Here is a 23,245-nt window from a genome sequence, read left to right on the forward strand (position 1 = left end):
TTCGTTTATTCATGAGGCAGTACTTTGACAGAATTTTACATCAATTTCCTGATGATGAAACGTGATGGCTCTTTACAAAAAGGCACCCTCCAACAACTTAACATTTCACATAAAAAGTTTTATATGGTATTTATGTGTGTGCAAACTAAAACAAACTAAAAATAGCTGTTTTAAGGTTGCACAGAGAAAGGGTAAAATTCGCAAACGAAAAAAGCAGTTTTTTCCACACCGTATGTCAGATCTTCATAAAAATCAATCAGCGTATGTAGAATGTTGTTACAGTACTGCTGATTGATTTTTATGAAGATCTGACATACGGTGTGGAAAAAAACTGCTTTTTTCGTTTGCGAATTTTACGCTTTCTCTGTGCAACCTTAAGTGCAAAAATTCGTAAAAAAAACATAAATCGATATATCTGGCACTGCTGAAATGTTCCCACCTTCTATTTCTATATATGCTCCTTTTCAACTTTTCTGATGTTTACTGGGATACATGTCAATTGACAACCGACCAACGTGATATGTCAAGTGCAAACGGACTGGCAGAGAGGCAGACCAGAGATGCCAGATTTGCAGACAAGTCTGCAAATTCGCAGACTTTTAATTTAAGCTGCAGATTTTTTGGATGACGCAGATATTTGCAGATTTTCTAGTTTGGTTGCAGATATTTGCAGATTTTTAAGTTTTGTTGCAGATATTTGCAGATTTTTGAATATAAAGGCTTTTGGTTACACTAGCTTTCCTGACATTTTTTGTTCTTCCCAGACTTTTAAAATTATTATTGCAGACATTTGAAAAAAGTACCTGGCATCTCTGAGGCAGACATCGGCCAGAGCGTACCAGAAATACCAGTAAAGATTCCAGTTTTCCTCTTTTTCTAGTCTGCTTTGTACACCAATTCCGCTGGTGGAGATTTTTCGGCTACTTGCAAAGCTAGTGAGCTAAAAAGTGCAGAACAAACAGTGTAACATTAGATGAAAACTAGTTATTTGCGTTTTCGGAAGTAGAAAAGATAATGGCGTTTCAAATTTGCTGACGGTCGTGGAAAGTGTAATCGGGAGGTCTCTATTGCCTGATGGAATTTATTCGTCAAAAGGAAATAACCCTCTGAAATTCTGTTCAGTTTGCTGCGTGTACAATTCGTGTGAGTGGATGTAACTCCAGAGATGAAAAATAGCTTTCGGGAGTAACTTCCAGCGAGCTGTATGGAAAATGGCACCACCATCGGATGCTGCTCCGTTAGCTAGGTAATGGTCATTTGACGTACACTACGCAAATTCGGTTACATGTGATGGAATCTTATGCGCACGATAGTAAATCAAATTTATTTACCTAGCTCAGTACCGTAGCTAGAAGTAGTCAAAAATGGAGCCAAAGGAATGCATGTATCGATGTTTCGCCGCCAGTGCGGCGAGTTTTGAAACGTTCTGTGTATTTGTTATTCCTTTTCGATTTTTACGGGTGCGGAGGTTTTTAGAGACAGCATAAGATCTGTTGGGCTAAGCGGCAAAGCGGGAGGGTAAAATCTGACAGACAACACAACTATAGGACAGTGTTGCTGGTTCATTGTTTAGAGCTGATATTATGGCCCCAATTTACATGGAAAATCTACAAGAGATTTTGACGTGGAAATCATGGAAATATTAGTACTGCAAGGAATAGTAATTTTACAATAATTTATAGTGAAGTCTAATATTATGCAAACTTGAAACATTTTACGGCACCTTTTAATGTATAATGGTCTTTCGATAGACGATTGCGCAAAAAGCCTGAAATTTGCAAATTTGACAATAATGATGCTCTTTTTGCGTACGGTTTGAACTTTGAAAATTTCGATTTCATTAGAGTTAGTTTGGCGTTAGCATTGTACGCGTTCAAGAAATTTTTGCAAAACTGCTTACCAATTGTAATTTTTTTTTGTAATTTTATTGAGCACGATAACCTGTTAGTACAGACTTTGAATCAGGTCAAGGAAGTTTGTCAATTGCTAGTCATTTCAAACATTTTCCTAAGTAGTGAAAAGATGATTTACTTCCAAAAACATTATTCCACAGCTATTGCAAATTTTTTTCTGTGTTCAAAATATAACCAACTTACACACCATGCATGACATCACAGTAAAACAGATATTTAGATGATTTTAAGCTAGTTCGTACAATCCCTAATAAAAATCGTATGATTTAAGAGCCTAACGACCTGTTCAGGGTATCATCCAAACAATATGTGGTATCGTTGGACTATATGGGTTAAAGTTTGTGTATATTTTTTATTAGGGATACGACTGACAATAGCGTAAATTATTTACTAAAACAATCTTAGTTTAAAAATATCAATTTCCCTAAGCTTGCTACTTAAAAATTCAATTTGGCAGCTCTGTGCGTTGAATCGAAAAATAAAAATGTGTGCGGGACACATCGAGCGGCAAGCAAGATGAATTAAAGTGTTGATACTTTTACGTTTTTCCGTTTCCACTATTTTAAATCTCAATTTTTTCACCCTGAGTTCGATACGCACCAGAATGCGCGATAATTGTTTATGTTACAACTAAAAATATACAGTTTTTTCTGCTTTGCACCGTTTCCGTTTAATCATTATTACTGACGGTCTGGTTCGATACTTGTGGGTGGAATATAAAAAGCAGGATAAAATAAAATTGCGAATCAATAATCTTCTGTTTATTCTTTTTTTGTTTCAGCAACTCCAAATCGAAACCGCTCAGTCTTCCAGCAGATCACAAACTCTCCTACTGTTCCTGTTGCAAAACTCCGTCATGACACTTGGCAGCCAACTAGCGCACCTAGGTTGAACATTGTGACTTTGAAAATCAAATTGTTGTACACGGACACTTTCAGTGATGTGTCCAATGACTGGGAAAAGTGTACGTTGGCGATAGGATTGCTCCTCTGAAAACTAGCAATAAACATCGCTCCGGTCGCAACAATCCACGGTGGTGGCGTCGGCGGCGGCAACAACGGTCAGCTCGCACTCAGCGCATGAAGAGTAAGCAAAGAAGAGGAACATAAACAGGTTTTAATCGAGAGTGCTACGAAAGAGACCGAAAACAGAAGACTAAGCTGGAGAAGAATAAGTAAAGTTTTACACATGAAAAGTGCCGACAAATCCGAGAAGAGATAGTGGACGGGCCGGGAGCAAAAAAGAGTTGGCCATCCATGCAGCAGTAAGCAAACGGCTAATTATTTTATTATAGTGATTTTTCGACTTCCCGATCCGCACCGATTAATGTGCTTCCCTGCTTCAAGAATATTGAAGTTAGTTATAATTAAAAGTGGCCTATGTTTTTTTAAACAAAATAAGTGTGTGTTTGCATCATTGTTGCCGTTGGGGTGTTTCGATTGTTTTACCAGTTTGATTTGTATGTGTTTACCGACCACGTTGTTAAGGCCTTGAAAAATAATAGGTGCTGCCGTTGTGATAGTCAAGCACGTGCATAAGTGAATATTTCGTTACAAATTACCTACGTGCTTAATTGAGTCGCAGAATGGAAGGATTACGAACCAGCTATGGAAGAGATTATTGGAAGGATATATAAAGGTGAGTTTATCAATTTATTTCCATTCGATTCGTATCAGAAACGGCAATTTAATAAGCTTTCTCGTTAGATCTGCAATTTTTTTCGAAAGTGGTTGGTTGGGGTGTTAAGCTAATAGTTTATAGGTCTAGACATTGATTTCTACTCGTTACACTATGCATTGTAGGTTTCTGGATAGGATCATTGTTGGTTTGTGAGCTATGCGACATGCCACTGCTTTTTCGGCTGATGAGGGTTACTGTGCCCTAATTCATCTTAGCACCTCTATTCATCCTACCTATTTGAACACATTAGTTAGAGCAGTGTCTGCTATCTATATTCAACGCATTAGCTCAAATGGTAGGACGAATAAGGGTGCGCGACTATTTTACATTTTCCAAACCAGATTTTTTATTGATCTGCTTCTTAAGAACGAAGCAAATATATTGATACCTATTTAAGCGTTATCCAATCAGTGTAAGCCGAGATTTCAGCGAAATAGTGTGACATTGTGACTAATGAGATGAATAAGGAAACGACTACCCTACTTAGCCCTCAAATGAGCAATGTTCTTTTAAAACAATATTGCGATATATAGCTTAAAATAATCGTAGCAAATACAAATTTGTATTTGATCTTAGTAACGTGTGATAGTTTTCACAAAATTAAAAAAAGATGATTTGCGCCTTCAATGGTTGATGATATTGTCCAAGCGAAGGACATATTTGATCAAGACTAATCGATTAAAACTTTACTAATTGCTTTGTATATAAGTTGAAATCAAAACCGTTATAACCACATAAAACGAAATATAAAAAATAAGCTGGGAATCAACTCCTATCATATAGTTTAGAGCTGTCAAGACGATTGATATGCATTGCATATCATACAAATTGCGATGCATTATATTTCGCAGTTTTTTGTGTCTACATTATTGCACTTCAAAAATTCAACTGCAAATAATGCACTCTTCAAATGCACACAATGCTCACAAGAGCCAAAGTTAGTGATTTATGGCTCACATTTTTTCTCATCCAGATAATGTTTATGACGATGTCTAGGAAAAAGGAGAAGTTTTTGTTTTGGTGCCAGACTACCTGTTACCGGGGTTTTACCAAGATCAGTCAAAGTGCCGCCTTACAATCACAAATGCAACTACCAAAAGTAAGAGTCCCTTCCGTAATCTTCCCATTCATACTATTTTTACTGTACCTGGTTGTGGCGGGATGATCCCAGGATTATACTTCTACAGTTGACCTAACCAAAGAAGTTTAGGTGAAGCTCTAGACATAAAATCAGGTGCATAGCGAATAAATCGAATTTGCCATTATTCCGTCTGGTGACTCAGATCGAATTTTACGACGAGCGATGAGGGTGTTGAAACAGAGCACACAAAAAAACGAGCACATTGATTGCACACGCAATTTTCCGCCGCATAGTCCAAATCAGATACAATTCCGAGCGTCTGCGAGACAGCGGCAAAATCTGTGTATCGATATGGCACGAAGAAAGCGATCCTGCTTCGAAACATATTGTTGCCTGCTGTGACTTCCCATCTAGATAAGGATTAACTCAACTATTCACGTCCTTCTTGCAAACTGCCTAGACACATTCCGTGGAAAGATGTGGGTGGTATGGCTATACTGTGGTCGGCCCAAACCATACTGCTGAACGCATTTCTTTTCTTTCTATTGTATCGGTACGGTTTCGATTGCGCTTACGGATGAATGGACGGATGTATTGGAAATATTTCACGCATATGTATATGAATTATTTTTGATTAGCTTTTCGTATTGTGTACACCAAATAGATTCTGAGTCACATCAAAGAAAGGATTTATGTTTTGTGGTTATGAGACACGGATCTGGACAAAAAAATCTTGGCGGTCACCGTACGCCCGCATATAGCATACGCAGATGGTGAGGTGTACGTTTTATCTTTCTTATAGAATAGGGTGACCAAATGGGTTGGGGGAAAATTAAAGAGATGTTGAATATCGACTGAGAAAAGTTGGAACGATGAAATTTCGGATGATTACTCATCTTTGAGTAGACGTGCTTTCGGTTGCAATTTGTCCCGGTGGTAAACGTGGTATAAGGCACGCTATTGACAAAAAAAACCTTGAAAGAAAGTGGTCCATTAAAATTACTATTGAAATGCCCCTAAACTTTATCTGGAAGATTTTAAATATGTCAATATTTGTTACTAAAATTCACGAAATTCGCAGTAAATACACCCAAAATCTACGAAATAAGGTATTTCTTTATCAACATGCATAGATAAAACTCTAATTGCAAGTGAACCTTGTGAAATATTATTGAGAATCTTCGTAAGGAGTTGAGTTGCGGGAAAAAAGGGAGAAGTCTTAATTTTTGAAGAAGTATGTAGCCATATTTTTAAGGGGGAGGGGGGGGGGAATTGCTTCTCTAATCTTCCTGCCTCCACATCACATGATTTGGTATTCTTAGTATGTATAAGAAACATAAAGATGTGACAAAAGGTGCTAAAAAACGCACAAAAATTCTGTCAATCCTTATTTTCATTGGATTATCTGCTCTAACGATATTACCAAGAACCGTTCAGAAATAATGTCGCGTATTGACAGTTGGGGAAAAGCCATGAATTACCGACAGAAAAACTAAAAATTTGAGACTTACTAGTGGAGCGGGGTTAATAAAACCAACAACAATTTTTAGACTTTTTTCTGCGACACATTGTTTATGAATGGACCACAAACAAAGAACATTCCATAACGAATATAACGTAACATCGAGGCCAGAGCAGTGAGATTAAGGCCAAGTTCCCCTGGGTCATGCAAAACTGAGAAGCAACATCAATTTCAGCACAGAGAACCGACTTCCATCTCAAGCGTAAAAGTTGAGTAAAAGGCAGTTCCAAAGGTATTTGAGATGTTACCACCAGAGGTGGTTCTGTCATCATTCCGTTTAGTGCGTAAGTTTTACTGAATTGATATCCAAGTGATCATTATAATTATGGGATATGCCAGTATGGTGGTCGTAATGGTCAGGTAAATATTTGTTCAAATGACAAAATAAGTATTTTAACCCATTCATGCCCATGTTGTTTGTGGGCAACAACGTTTTTAAACAACTATGACTTGATTGAGGCAAGATTTGCTCACAAAAACAAGTAAGGCTAATAAATGTGACTATTGCCTTTCATTTGAGTATTAACATTTTCAAGGATCAGCTCTAGAACTGAAGTTATTGCAATTAGCCTGATTGGATTCCGATGGTGCAGTGCTGCCAGGAACAGTTTACGTTGACGACGAGTAAAGAGAGAGCTTTTTAGTTTTGCAATATTATTGAAAACTAATAAAACCCTCTCGAAGGTTGATGGGATTGACGGTATTGTAAACATCATCAAGCCACAATAGATTCAATAGAGTTATCAAATACAAGGACCTTCGCTCTTTTTAATTTCTATTTGCACCAAGTTCTACTACTAGAGGTTAGTTAGTTCTCATGTTAATAATCCACCAATCATTATGACTACTCAGGATTTGATTTATATAAGAAGTCCGCTTCAAGATGTTGATTACAATACGCCTCGATAGTGGTGTATCGAGGAGGCCGGGAGGGCTGATATGAGCCTTTTTCCGTTCTATACCTTTCCTCTATGTACCCGCTCATAACCAACAATCAAACAGTAACAAATAGATAATTGAGAAAGGATGTGCTATGTGTGGTGGTTGGATATTCAAGTATTAGTAGTGTTTGGAGTACTAATGTATGTCTTTCATGTGATGATCATAACTTAAGCTGTATTTTGTACCTGTCTAATCTATCAAGTCTCTCATATATTTCGGTCTTTTTTTTCTTTTCGAGTCCTATACTGCCATTCTACACCCGCCTTCAGCTGGGTCAGCAAAGATAGTGATAGTGAACGTCTTAACCCTCACACATTCTCAAACACGGTCTCAAGCGGGAACCTACAAAAATACAAAAATGCCCCCGCGCACGTGATTACGAGTCGGTCACGTCCGGAAGTCTGTCCTTGATCCTACAAGCCTGGGTCCATGTCTTCAGCTGGGGCAGCAATTAAGAAAATACGCTCATACCTATTAGACTACACGTCTCATGGCGACATGACCGGGAACCCTATCGATATAAGGAATTCCAATCTCTGCCAGAGTTTTAACCGCGCACCGAAAATTTAATATCAGACTCACGGTTCGCGCTATCATTCATGGTGCAGTGCTGCCACGCAAATATGTTTCAAAATCAGGTCAGCGTACAAACGTTAGAGCCCCTCGCGGTTTTCCAAGCAACCTATGCCCACGAACTCGCAAACATGATTACACATTCCGATGATAAGGTGAACGTCTCAGCACTCAAACTTACCAACGCGATCTCAAGCGTCAACCTACAAACTTCCGCGATCGCGCCATCAGTCCGGGATCAGTCGGGATCGTCCGGAGGTCTATATCCTCGGTACCAACAGTCTAGGTTCATATTAATTAAAAAAAATTGAAAAATTAAAAAATAACTCCCATATCCACTAGACGAAACGTTCCATGGCGACATGACCGGGAACTCTAGTGATATGGGGTAACTCACTCCCTGTCAGAATGTGATCCGTACACCGAAAACTAAATGAATGACGTTCCGCGAATATGTGAATGGCCGCGGGGTTTCAAAATTGAATTTATACAAGCGAAGTCACATACACGCGAGCACACGCGACAAGCACGTCGACATCCGAACGCTTAAGTCCTTCGCGATCATCCACGTACACCTATGCCCGTGATCGCGCATACTTGATAACACTCCGGTAATTATGTGAACGTTTTAGTACTTACGAAATTACAAACGCGGTCTCAAACGTGAACCCGCAAACGCGCGCGATCATGAATCGGTCACGTCCGGAAATCTTTAGCCTTCATTCTAGCAATTTAGGTCCATACATTCAGTTGGACCAATAAAAAAAATAAAGTTCATATCCACTAGACCACACGTTCTACGGCGACAGACGGTAGAACTCCTACTCTGAAGAAAGCAAAGAATTCTTCACATTTCCTTTCGATCATGCCCATATGAGCCTGCCTAGTTCTAGTTTTTCCGTTCTAAGTTTATAACTGATTCGCTCTAGAATACCTATCGGTCTTTCAATTTCATTGCTTTCGTTTCTCTTAGTCTCAAATTTGCCGAAAATAGCCAACAAAATCGATACAGAACTCTAATTATATGGAAGAACCCACTTTCTTCTGGAATCTGAACCGTACACAAAAAATTTAATATCAGATTCACGGTCCGCGCGCGATCATTCCAGAACACACGCGAATATGCGAAAGGTACACGGTTATGAAATAGAATTTATACACGCGAAGTTACATACTCGTTAGCACACGCGACATACAAACGCACACGCGATCGAGCACGTTAATGTACAAATGTTCGAGCCCCTCGCGATGATACACGCGATTGCGAGTCCCTACGCCCGCACATACCTGAACCGTACAATGAATATCACATTCAGAATCAGGCCCGCCACAATTGGCATAAAGCAGTGTTTTAGTGGGCGCCATTCCCCTGTCTCGTCTGCAAATTGTAGTATGTGATTCGGACGAGGAGCCCAGCTCTACAGCTCCAGTAGGACAAATCTCGAAAAAAAACTAAACACAAAATAGCAAAACTTAATTTAAGAAAACACAGGCAAAATACTAGTATCTATGCTGATGGTGAAAAGTAAGTTTATTATTATAATAGTGTAATTAATCGAAAATCATCTATCTTAAGAGAGTTAATTGTGACATTTCACTATATTGCCCAAAAAGTTTTTTTTTAAGATGCGCTGAATATTGCCCACTTCCCGTGAATCGATGTTTACTTAAGGAGTTATATACAAAGTTGTAGTGAAAAAGTGAGCTAAGTTCGTGATTTTTTTAAGTATTTTATGCAAATTTTATTTGAAAAAGCGAAAGACAATTCGTTGGTAGCACTATCGAAGTTAAAAAACAAGTTGAATTAAAAAAAATATTCAAGGTTGTCGGAGTTCAGGCTCATCCCCCCGAAGCGAGTTCTTTTGGCAGAGATATGCGGTGAACGCTCTCCAAGCCGAACCGCCCAATTGAAATTGTATATCCCTTGTTATGATGTGAGTCTTTGTTTTATTCCTTTTTTAAGGATTTTTATGAACGTGTCCACAGGAAAACAGACAGAGAAAGAGTGACCGGAACGGTGAGAATGAAGCAACGGTGAAAATACACCTTTTTATTGGAAACATTGAAAAAAGATAGGCCCTCAAGCAGGAATCGAACCTGCGATCTCGCCGTCTCTAGTTGGGTGCGTATTGTGGTGTACTTTAACGAATCGGTTTCCGAATAAAAAAATTTCTTGCAACAAAACATTTTGACCAAAAAAATGAGTTTTTTGTGTTCAAAATTTGAAACAAAAAATCATTGCAAAGAATCGAAATTATTTTAACCCTCCGGAAGTCTGTAACGGTGACCAGTCGCAACCGCGTGACTGTCGCGGCAGACGATACGGAACGCACGAAGACCAAAATGGCAACGCAATCACGGAGTTTCCAATCTCAGCCTGTATGCTGACAAACTTCGCTTAAGCGCCATTAATCCGCTTGCACGAATTAATGCGAATGCGGTAATCTGGGCCGTCACTGAGGTATCACCGACATGCAGGAAAACGGCTGGCGGACGTAATGATCTGACCGGGCTTTTCCGGTTCACGGTTATACTGGCATGAGAACTTTAGAATAATCTGGCACTGAACGGTGATCAGGATGTAGGATTCGCTTCTGGGTGAACCACTCGATTTCAAAACACGTGGGAGAATGCTGAAAGCAACCGCCGTATGATCGTCCTTTGTCTCAGTGCTGATAGCGTGGGCCCCTACGGACCTATCTCGCCGGTGAGCACGGCCGATTCACAAACGTGACCTTGCGAACATTAACGGTTGCGTCCTATGGCACAGGGCAGGTAACGAGAGTGCCCCTACGGACTGCAGCATGCACGAAAAACGATCGTTTACGTCGGATACCTTAGCGGTGCTCCACGATGATTGTCCGGTATGTGCACGCAACTTAGAACCGATCAAAACTGGTGTGGTCGAGACGTAGGGATCGCGTCCAATTTCTCGGGGAAGTTGGCTTAGTTCCCCTACGGACTACCACGATGATGGCACTTCACGCCACGCGGAGATTGATTAACTTTTCTGTATTGATATGATCAAACTCCGCATGTCAGTTTGATTTACACCCCGAAGCACTTACAACCTTAAGAATCTGCAACGAAAAAACCTTCGAGGTTTTTCTCCTGCTTCAACTTCACAGATCTTGGTTTTCTTGCAACGAACTTTATTACTGCACGGGAGCGTTTTGAAATTCCTAATTTATCTTACTCGCACATGTGGTGATGGTACTTGAGGGATATTATAATTTTCACTCGCTAATCTTCGAACTGTTCCAATTGAAGCTCAGTTTGCAAGAGACCTGAGATAGCATTTCCATGTCATCCGATACCACAATTTGTGGGGCGTACTATCACAAAAAAACAGTATTGTCCGTTTCGATTGTTTGGGCGAAAGAGAGAGTCACTCTTATTGGCAAATAATCGATTCGATTACGATGCAACACCATAATTGTCGCGCTACACCACACCGTCCGCTGAGCGACGAGAAAAACATGATATCGTTACAAGTCGCGCATATGGCCCACTGAACGATTTCGCTAAATTTTCAGAGCAGCGTGCACTCAGTGCACTAGCGCGACTGCCGGAAAGAAAAAGTAGTGATATACATTCATCTTACGCCATCTCCGCGGTGAAATCGGGATATAGTGATCGGGGAACTACATAAGACTGGGATTTCAGCATCGGCGAAGTATTTAAGGAGCAAAACATCTGTTCCCTCTTAATTCCACCATCCCGTGCTCGGGTTCAACGTTGTGCGCGCGCGTGTGAGATAGAGCCACCTTAAGCAAACCCACCGTCCGTTGATGACCCCGCGAGTGTCGGAAAATCGTGGTGCTACCTAGAAAAGAAACCCAACGGTGGTCCGTGTTTCGAATAGTGAACCCGTCCCTCAAGCCACCCCGGAATTCACCGAAGAAGAGCGACCGTGAGTGTTAAGCGCTAGTTCAGGCATTCTTCGAGAGAGTCGAAATTGAATCCGCATCCTCGTATAAGTAAGCGAACCCTAACTTACAGTATCTATGGAATAAGATAGAGATTAAGGTTATTCAGATAAATTGAACCTGCTTACTCATTCGGCTAAACTGCGCCCCCCGGGATTTAATGTTCATCATATTTTTCACATATGTTACGTTCACAATAAAAGGGGCGGCAAATAAAGCTTTCTGCCCCGAGCGGCAAAAAACCTCGCGCCGCCACTGTTGGTCACAAACGCGAACATGCAATTGCAATCATCCACACATACATACACCCGCGATCTCACCAACATTAAAACACACCGGTAATTAATGAACGTTTCAGCACTTATAAATTTAGAAATGCGATCTCAAGCATTAACCCACCGTTCCCGCGGTCATGAATCGGTCACGTCCGGAATTCCCTTCCCTCGGTCCTAGATGCATAGACTCATACCTTCAGTTGGACCAATAAATAATGTGACTCATATTCACTAGACAACACGTTTCATGGTGACAGGGAACTCTTCCGATATGGAGGAACTTTCTTCTAGTATCTGAACCGTACACTGAAAATTAAGCATCAGATTCCTGGCTCACGCGACCGTTCAAGAACACACGTGAATGTGCGAATACACGATAGCAGACGCGACAAGCACGCTATCATATAAACGCTTGAGCTTCGTCCACGTACAATTACGCCCGCGATCTCACAAAAATGAACACAGCCCAGTGATTGAGTGAACGTTTTAATTTTTTTCTGGACTCTAACGCGGTCCTACAAACACATGTGTCTCCGTGATCATAAATCGATCACGTCCGAAAGCCCTGTACCCTCGGCCTTAGGCCTTACCCATGACTTCAGTTAGACCAATCGAAAAAACGCTCATATCCACTAAACAACACATTGGCGACATGACCGGGAAAATTGGTAATATCTCTTAACTCTCTTCTAGTATTCAGCACGTTAACATGCAAACGCTTAAGACCTTCACATTCATCCACGCTTACCAATATCCGCGCTCTCGCAGACACTCGTATGATTAAGTGAATGTTTTAGAACTAATAAAACTTAAAAACGGGGTCTCAAGCGGGAACCTAAAAACGGCAATGTTTGATAATGTAAAGATCGTGTCTGGAAATCACTTCCTTCGGTTTTAGCAGTCTAGGTCGATGCCTTCATTTGAACCAATAAAAATAACGCTCAAATTCACATTTACTAAATAACATGGCGACATCACCGGGAGCTCTAGTGATATGGGGAAATTTGCTCACTTCTAGTATATGTACCATACACTAAAAAATAAGCATCAGATTCACGGTCCGCGCGCGATCATTCAAGAATACACGCAAATATGCGAATGGCCACATAGCTGTAAAATCGAATTTATGCATGCTCGTGCAAGAGTCGAACACGTGAACGTACAAACGCTCGAGCCCTTCGTGATTATCTACACATACCTATGCCCGCGATCTTGCAAACATGATAGCACCCCGATGACTAAGTGATCGTTTTAGCACTTATAACTTTACAAACGCTATCTCAAGAGTGAACCTACAAATTCTCGTATTTGCGCGATCAAGAATCGGTTACGCCCAGCAGTACCTCGGAGTATAGATCCAATACCTTCAGGTGGACCAAACAAAAAATGATACTCATATCCACTAAACAACACGTTCCATAACAACATGAGCGGGAATTCTAGTGATATGGGAGAACTCATCTTTTTCTAGCATCTGAATCGTACCGGCGCTCATCCACGGTCCACACGTGAATATGCGAAAGGACACACGGTTACATACACGTTACGTGCGCGGTTACACACGAACGAACACGTTAACTAATAAACGCTTAAAATAAACCACGTCAATTAGATTTGTGATAATGCCGCATCTATATTCGTTCACGTTTTCCTCTGTTTTGGCAATTTGAATTGCGTCCAATTTACTGCCCATAAAAGCATAAGAGTCCCATATTGAAAAACAACAATCCGAGAAAAACGCTGTTCAAGATTACATTTTCATTAGGCCTTGTGGATGGGACAACCATGTTTTGGTATTTTTTTCGATATTTTCTAAACAAACCTGATAATCTTAATTGCGTATCGTGATTCAGTGTTGATAAACAATACAAACCAACAGATAACTCATTTTCGACAAAAATCCATATGGAACTCATATGTTTTTATGGGCAGTTCACTTTGATACCTAAATTAAAGTGCAAGAAACATTCATCGAATCAAAATATGCATCCGCTACGAAGATTTCCTGTCCCAAAAATCTGAATCTCAGTGCAGATCATCGTTACTAAATAATATAACACAGACGCAACATACCTTGATCCCTTCATGATAGGTGTAGGAAATTTTCCTAGTTTATAGTTTCTTGAAAGATAGCGCTGGAACTATAATTTCCTGCCCGAAAGTTTTTTTTTGTAAAAACATGTTTGTTTACATGTCTATCGGAAACACTACAGCATATCGAAAGGTTTTTGAGCACTACGTGAAAACTATTTGATTGAGGTCAAAGTTTAATATATAATCTTTCGAAATACAGATATTGCATTATAGTAAAGTGGAAATTTTAACAGTTATGTGTCCAACAAAAAAACACCTTAAACAGGCCAACGAGGGTACCCGGGTACCCACAAATTGAAATGCTCGTAACTATGGCTTCCTCTAACCGATTTGGACACTTTTAGATATTTTGGATTCAAGAACTCGTCCACTTTTTGATTCTGTACAATGTACAATGTTCCAGTACTAGGATATGATTTGTAAATTTTAATAATGTGCTAGCAATATGAGTATCAAAACTCTTCAAATTGTCTCGGAAGTCTGTTTTTTATTGTTACGGGACCCTATGGCAATTTGAAAAATGGAATTGGAGTGGAATGGCCACTCACGGTCCCACGGGAACCTGCTCCGGAATGTCTGTTCCGGGGTCAAATCACCAAATGGTTCCAAAACCACGAGATACAGCCTACTGATGCAATTCCAAGAATTTTGATACCCATATTGCTAGTATTCCATTGAAGCTCGCAAATAGTACCCCAGCACTGGAACCTGCTTCCGGAAACCCGGATTCGCGGGAACTGAATGAAGTAACCCGCTTCATTTTTACCAAGTCCAAAAGTGGATGAGTTCCTGAATCCAAAACGGCCAAAAGTATCGAAATCGGTTGGATATTACCTTAGTTACGGGCATTTTAGTTTTGTGGGTACCCGGGTACCCACGTCGGCCTGTTACGTAGTAACAGCCCCTCCTCACTCCCACCCTTACTATATCAACAATATTATTAACCCAAAAGCTTGACTTAGTGAAGTTCTAAGATGTCACAAAGTTTCAATTTCCAGCTATGGATAAAACATAGGAATTTAATTAGTTGAAACTTAAAAAGGTACCCGGGTACCGCGTCGGACACACAACGGTTAAAGAAGTCTTTGAGAGTAAGTTTTATTTCGGAAAAAGTAATACAGATAAACGTTTATCTCTTTTTCCAATTAAAACTATGAACACCTGTCAGCATAACTGACCTTTCATTATTGATCGTTTGTCACAGTGTGAAAGTTTGTTGCATGAAATTATATCCCAGGATCAGCTAGTCGAAGTTTTGCTTGTTTGTTGATACAAATGACTTGATTTGTATTGATGTCAATTTCTACATCTAGGCAGCAAGTTAAAAAGGGCTTATATAAATTTTAGAGTATCGATGCGTTTGATTTTTTGCACATTCTACTTAGCACAAATTATACTACGAATATTTGCGTCGTCATCCTTTATCACTGACTTTTCATTTTCGAGCGATATGTTTCGGTTACCTTAGACTGGTGAACTCTTTATGTTTGCAGACTGGGATACGGGTACACAGACCATTTTTCTGTCCAACGTACGGACTGTGTGCCTGAGCATTGTGTACGATTACGCTCCTTTGCCCAAGTTGTACGAAAAAAAACATCAGTATTTATGAACTTAGGCGTTAATAAGAACAAAGTAGAGCCATTTATCCAAGGTTCGATGCAAAACGGAACTTTTTTCTTCGACAGGCTTCGCTCGATTTCTGGCGTACAAAACAATTAGAAGACAAGGGAAGCGAATCTACTGAATAGGGATCTTTAGGGGTGTGCGGGTTAAGGCATTTTCTGATACAGATTAGTACCGTGAGTTAATATCTCAGTCCTTTTTCAATTTTTTGGCCCGAAACTATTGAAAAAAACATTTTTTAGTTTGTTTCCTTTTAGGACAATAACACATCCAAACCCATGAGACTTGCACGACTCCATAGGTTGCCTTATCAGATCTACCATAGTTTGCAGATTAAACTTGGGATAGCAGGCTGCTAGCGGATTGACAAAGTACCAGATCATGTTGTGTGGGGTGCTGTCCCGGTTAACAATGAGGCGAACGAGATATTAGCAGATACGTCATTTAGTAGGACAACTGTCAGTTTGCTGGTTAAATTTAATTTGGTTTTTTTAATTTAAAAATCATTAAAGAATAGTTAAGGTTTAAGAATGATATGAGTGTGCTCGTAAGGGCACGCGTTACCTATACATATGAAAAACTGGCACAATTTTTTCAAATTAAAGATCCCTATTTATGAATCCTTTTTGATTGGAACTGCGTTGCATTGCGTGGGTGTAAAGCGTCATCGCGATCTTTTGCATTACAACTGACTTGAATTGAATTAATTGATTTACTAATGTCTAGGTTGAAAACTTTGTTCCTTCAAACAATCGTTTTCGAAGAAACAATGGATTCACATAATACCAGCGGTGATGAAAACGAATGCTGTAATTCAGATTCGAAGCCAGTCGCATTTTTGGTTCAATGGAGAAAAAATTTACTCGGCATGCAACTGATTTCAGCTTCATGCAAAATCGACAAAGTATATTTGCATGTTATTAACTACTGGAGGACCTTTTCAAATGCAACAATTTTTTGCAATACGCGTCTTGCCAAAACCCATCAAAGTAATCAACAGTGCTCCTAGAATACTTTCAATGATGGTATACAGTTTCCATTGAAGTGGTCCCTTGCAGTGTTTTGGAGTGTGACATTTCCCGTCTCGTCTGCAGTTTTAGTAAGTGATTCTGACAGGGCTTAAAAGGCTCAAGAACCTAGCTCTACAGCTCCAGTAGAACAACTCTATAAAACAAAAAACATGCGAACAACAGAATATTAAAGATCCGCATTAAAACAATAGCCAAAATTTCAAGTAATAGATACATTGAATCCAAATTCATCGACTCTTCAATATCGTTGTTCTCATTAGGCTACCATTTACCAATACGCATCCAGATAACCAAGAATAATCACATTTTTAAATTTTATCTGATGACTACTTCAAACTTTGCAGTAATTGTATGAAGTCGTATTTTCAAATCACCCGAGCAACAGTGCTTACATTCGGATTCCAACGCGTTCCAATGCGCATGTGTCAATCTGTTCACTGCGAGTGTAAATACGTACTCGTGCCGGAAAAGAATGGAAGGTACACCCATCCGATGGGGGAGTTTTTCTTCTCTCTTTCCGCAGCATAATCTGTTACATTCGGTTGGCTGGTAAGGACATTTGATGACGATCATGATTGTGACGATAATGATGATGATAGAAATCAGACTCCGAATTCAATTGGCACCGACCGCAGCATTCAGTTTCAGTTGTGCAGTGTCAGTGTCAATACAAGTCAGCTCATATCCTGCCACTTTGCGGCGGTGATTGGAATCTAGGATTACATGCTTGTCAGCGTTGCATCACAGCCCTGGAGTGTATTGTTGTTCGTCAGGCGGGTGACAAAGTTGTGTTGACATTTTTTGGGACCGGCTTTGTTCAGTTTCGAAGGACAACAAAGAGCATTTAGTGCGGTGTGTGTGTTTTAAGACTCTTGTATGCTTTGAATAAGGAGCCAAAGGAAAACGGAACGGTTCACTGATTTTGTGATCTGATGGCATTGGAACATAATAAGCACCGAAGCATGGGAACAAGCGTTTTGTTGGAGGTAAATGCACCACAAAGGAAATTGATTTGAGTGAGTTCCCAAAATAACAGGAGATAACAACCGTTCATATTTTCAGAGAGCAATAATATTTACTGACAAAGCCAACAAATGTTTTGCGTGGGTTGCTGTTTATCTTAGATGATGTCAATGGGTATAATGTACATGTACTTTGGTCAATCACTTTTAGAGTAACTACTAATTCTGAATAACTAATCCTTGTACCCTAATTTTATTTTTCCGATGCGAAAAAACTACGATCAAGGTAATTCAAATATTTTTTTTTGATTTTCGAATATCCCAACTTTGAAATGGGTTTTATATCACAAAACTTACGAATTTGAATCATCATAGAGAAATATTTCTAGAATAGAAGAATTTCTCAATTATTGAAAATATGAATACATCAGTGTTTTTCTTTGTTTTATCTAAAATTGAAATACTGTTTTCTTGAAAAGGAAAACTTTGGAGATTTGAAATTTTAAGCAAAGCGCAAATAAATATTAATAAATGTATATTAGCTCTTCGAATTATTACCGGAGGGAGAGAGGAGTCCGTCCATTGCTAGGTTGTATCATATAACATGTATGAAAAATAGTATCATGTCGGTCTCATTCAAGCGCCCGCTCTCGCGTTATCATGAATCATACTCGTCCGGGAGCTCCCCCTCTAAAGTACGGAATTTCTATACACTTAGATAATAAGTCTCATTTGGAGACTCCAGTGAGATCGGGAAACTAACCTTCTTCCTTCATCTGAACCGTACATTCAAAATTAAACATCAGAATAAGAAGCATTGCGAACATTCAAAAGCGAACGCGAATAAACAAATGGCTACTCGGTTATATGATCGAATTCAAACCCGAGAAGTGATAAATACGCTAACATACGTGACATAAAAACGCCCACGCGATCAAACACGTTAACATGGAAACGCTCTTGTCCTTGGCGATAATACAAATGTAATTACGCATGCAAGCTTGTAATCGCCATCATCTATGCCGGCGATCATCTAAACACTCGATCTCCCATACATAGAAACGCCTCGGTGATCAAGTGTATATGCTAGCTGTAATTAAAAACACCGCCTCAAGTGTGATTATATGAACCGGTCACGTTCGAAAGTCTCCACCTTGTTTTAGTGGTCTAGATCTTCAATCTTAGCCTCAAACTCCTACACTATCTCAGGGTGCCAATGCCGGGTACTCTAGACATATGAGGCACTCACTCTCCTGTAACTTTGAACAGCACACTCAAATACGACGACCGTGATCAAACCCGTTAACATACACACGTTCGAGTCCTGCGCAATAATACAGCCCTAGTCACAAACTCAATGCAATGCAATTACGATCATCCACGCAAAGCTACGCCCGCGGTCTGACGAACAAAAAACACCCTTGTGATCAAGTGAATGTTTTAACATCTGCAATTTATAAAAGTGGACTCAATTGCAATTATACAAACGCACGCTCCCTCGCGATCGTGAATCGGTCTCGTTCGGAAACCCCTACCATTGCTGTTAGCATCCTAGGCCCATGCATACAGTTCTAACATCTGAGCCGTGCACTCAAAATTAAAAATCAGACTCGCAAATATTCCAGAATCCTCGCGAATATGCAAAAAACGGGAATACAATCGAATTTATGTTACGTGAACGTTTTAGATCTTATAAAGTTATGAATTCCGTCTCAAGCGCAAACCTGCAAACGACTGTATTGGCGCGACCATGAACCAGTCTAGCCCGAAAGACCCTCAGTTAGTCCAATCTATTAAAAAAGTTAAATTATCTAGTCATTAACTTATAATTTTTCTAAAAATCAAATTATAAACAAAATGGATTTTTTTATTTTGATTATTGAGGTCATTCGCCTCTTCTGTCGGGTTATAAAAAATCTCTTAGGGATCGAACCCAGACGAGCTGCGTACAAGGCAATCAATTTACCAACTACTCTTCGAAAAATCATCTTGTATTGAATAAAAAAAATGCTTACCATTTATTTTCTAAAACGATGGGTTAAAGACTAAATAAACTAATAAGCTTTCAAACGAAAAAATATTAAGGTGATTGCATGAACCGTTCTTAAAATATCCATGCTACCGACTTTGAAGACATGGTTTTGAAAAAAACACTAACACTGGTCACAAGAGCTTATACCAAAATTTGTTTATTTCTCCAATTTCAGAAGATAGGACTAGTTGGGGCGGGTTTGGAAATTTATTCCTAAAATGTTAATATTTCAATTCATGGAATAAGAAAGAAATCAATTTTTTTGTGAAAGAAAACTCCTATGCCCCCTTAAAGTAGGGTGGCTCTTGAAGAATCAGGTTTCTCATATGTTGTCACGTGTTAATTTCTCGCAAATGCTTTGTTCTATAGATTTTTAGAACATCTCTTTTATTGGGATGATTTTGCAACATAAAATAATTTGCGCAAACCTAAATATCTTAAAGGATTGCAATTTGATTTTTATACATGCACTAAATTATTTGAGTTTTGCTGTCCAGGGGGCCGAAGAAAATGGAATCGAATACTATTTTACACCTACTTGACAATTAACTCGGGTGATTCGTAGTTATTCTGCCAAAGCTCGACCCTCATTAACAGAAGACAAAGATTAAGCCTGTACGATATTAAGCCTGTTCTAATAACCCTGTCACTTCTAGTTTTCCGATCTGTTTACTTCACATCCTTGCTCTCACTTGAGTACTATGGCTCTAAGTTTCATAACTTTCCCTACCCAGTAATCTCTAGCTAATTGAATGTCGTTAAAATGTAAAAAAATAATAACAATTAGAAGCATTGTACTGGAAGTTGAAATTCTACTGGACTACGACTGAATTTTATAAGAACTTGCATAAAATTTAATTTTCTGAATTTTTTCTTTAACTTCATTCCATTCACAGATATTTCCATTAACTAAGTTAGTGTCGGATTCAAATGTCAACACTGTCCCACTATAGTAGAAGATCTAGCGCATAAATTTAGTGTATGTAGAAAAGTTAAATATCTTTGGAATCATGTACGGATGAAATTGGAGAATATTCTGCACTATAGAATAACTTACAAATATATAGCTACTCCAGAACTTATAAACATAAGTCCATATATTAAAAGCAAGGCTCTAAAAATATTTATAAACTATGTAAATTTTATATTAGATGCTAGTAACAAACTGGAGTTTGTTTTAGCCTGTATTTGCTCTTGGATAATAAGATGTTCTTGTACTAGATCGAAATAAACATGTTTATAAAAAATGAGACGAAATCGAAACTCAAATTCCATAACTAATTTAATTATAGGCTTTGTGCTCTTCACGCGCAAAGATGGTTTTAAGCAAGTTTCTTCTTAATGGAGAAAAAATGCTTTTTACCAAAATCGTTCTCCACTAAGAAGAAATATAGCATAGTGCATGAAATCAATTTGTTTGCATGGGGTAACCAGACCTTTCGCAGAAAACTTTTTTTTCATTATACCACTGCCGGCCACTGAGATTTCGAAGGTTAACACACATACTCATCAAGTAAACCCTAACCCTTAAATTCGATTAGTGAATTGACTTAACTATCTCGCTGGATATCCATAAAACTATCCAGCAAGATAGTTGCCTTTATATATCATGAGTTATGTTCTATTATAGCGTTTCTCAAGATCGGTTTGGTATAATCGCAATACGAATGAAAGCTTGAAATTTCAGTATCAATTAGGAAAAGACATTATTTTTCGCGGACGCTTAAAATCTCTTTCACCGCACCCCAGAGTTCTCGTCGAAAGTCGATATCCTAAAATTTTCATCGAATCATATAATTTTCTTTTCAAACGTAGACGAATTATGTATATGATATTTCCAATTTCACTGGAAAAATTGTCCATACGGGATTCGTTTCCAAAGCGTGGTGGCGAAATTCAGCGCTACCTGTACAAGTTGAACCCTCTGCCATTCATATCAGAACCGAGGAGTATTCATTTTTTAATCCCTTCCCAAATACAACATGGACTGCAAACAAAGGTTCCAGCCCCTTTTAACATTACCCTTCTGCTATTTCAGTGGATGTAAAATAAAATAAGAAGGACTGCCTATTGTTGGAGGCAAAAAAATGAACGGTAAAGTAAATAAAATATCCATTTCTAGAATGTACTTGCAGGGTACCTGCAGCTACATAATGCATTTCAATTGCTACCTCTAACCGACAACTCTTCGTGCGAGGGGTAACAAACATCATTCTTTCAAGTACAGGATGATTGCTAGGCTGCTAATTGAATATTAATAATTAATTGGAAAAGCCGTCTTATATAATTGAAATATTGACGGTGAACATCCTCGTTGCATCTGTCGACTATTCACTTTTCTTAACGGGAATCAGCGGACTACTTTTATTTAATTAGAACATTTGTACACTGTTATAAGGTAGCTTAGATATTATTTTTTTCATTCGCTGCTATGTGGATATTTACTTGCAGTCGGCTTTGTTAAAACTATTGCGAACAGTCCAAATCGTGTAAAACAGAAATCATAGATATGGAAGATCCATGAAATAACAATAACCGATATCCATATCATAGTACAAATTCGTCGGATCGTGTCGAAACCATACGGAGCCATAACTACGAGTCTGCATCCCTTATTTTTATGATCTTCTATATTTCCGATATCGTTTCTCTTTTCTAATGATATGGAACCTGCGGCACTGATTTTCGCAAACAAATTACCAAAAAAACGTGTAAACCTTGAACAATGATACGTTCTTTAGAAACATTCGAACCACTATGTTCGTTTCGCGTGTTACACTCTTTCAGTCTGAAAGGCGAGAATGCTAAAACAGACGACCAAATTGTTTGTTTTGCATATCACCTTGATATCTTGCACCTCCAATTCTCTTGTTCATTGTATTGAACACAGCGACCCTATCATTATAGTAACATGATTTTGTTCATTTTTTTGACATAAGTCACGATTTTCATCTATAGTCGTGGTGTGTTGAATTCATGCTCACATCCACAATTTTCACGTTTCAAGCGATCCGTATGTTGGGTAGAGTTTTTAACATGTGCTGCTTGTTAATATGATTCTTGTTGGAACGGAATTAGGTCCAGTTGTGTTATTTTTTCTTATACAAGTTTGCGCCATTGAAATATGCGTAAAGTTTATCAGCTTGATTTTAGCTACTTTTAACACTACTTGTACTCTTAAATGTACGTATGGAATCATTTGGTTCACCCATTTGATATAATCAGGGGGTGGTGTTTGGGTCGAAAACGTGGACAAAATGTACGTAAAACAAGTTGTTACTGGTAGAATACTCGCCAATAGTTCTATAAATAAAAGTTTGTTTACTGTGGGATGCTATCCGGGTATCGCATACCGCTGGAAACGTGCTATGCCTGCCAAACCATATCTTCCGGATCGGGGACGTGGATGCTTACAGTCAGATGAACTGCAAAAATACTAACGCCAGTTACGGCGAAAGAGACGCGAATTTTTTGTCGTTCAAACCAAAAGCGGAGTAAGAAAGTGATGATTTCAATTACCATACACAGATTAATCAAAGCTAAATGAAGCGACCGAAAGGACAGCACCATCTGATCACGGAACGG

General features: G+C 39.0%; 1 protein-coding gene across 4 annotated transcripts in view; it reads left to right on the top strand.

Annotated features, from left to right (window-relative positions):
• The first annotated feature begins 820 nt into the window (after window positions 1–820).
• Window positions 821–23,245, top strand: part of LOC131684756 (axin) — a 77,855-nt gene continuing 55,430 nt past the window's right edge. For 2 of the 4 annotated variants that reach the window (XM_058967887.1, XM_058967890.1), the window contains exons 1-2: window positions 821–1,246; window positions 2,695–3,551. The gene's annotated coding sequence lies outside the window, so the exon portion shown is untranslated. Of the gene's footprint in view, window positions 1,247–2,435; window positions 2,619–2,694; window positions 3,552–17,327; window positions 17,653–23,245 lie in introns of those variants that run through there. The other 2 variants (XM_058967888.1, XM_058967889.1) reach the window with 2 other exon arrangements.

This window comes from Topomyia yanbarensis, chromosome 2 (assembly GCF_030247195.1).
Source record: "Topomyia yanbarensis strain Yona2022 chromosome 2, ASM3024719v1, whole genome shotgun sequence".
NCBI lineage: Eukaryota > Metazoa > Arthropoda > Insecta > Diptera > Culicidae > Topomyia > Topomyia yanbarensis.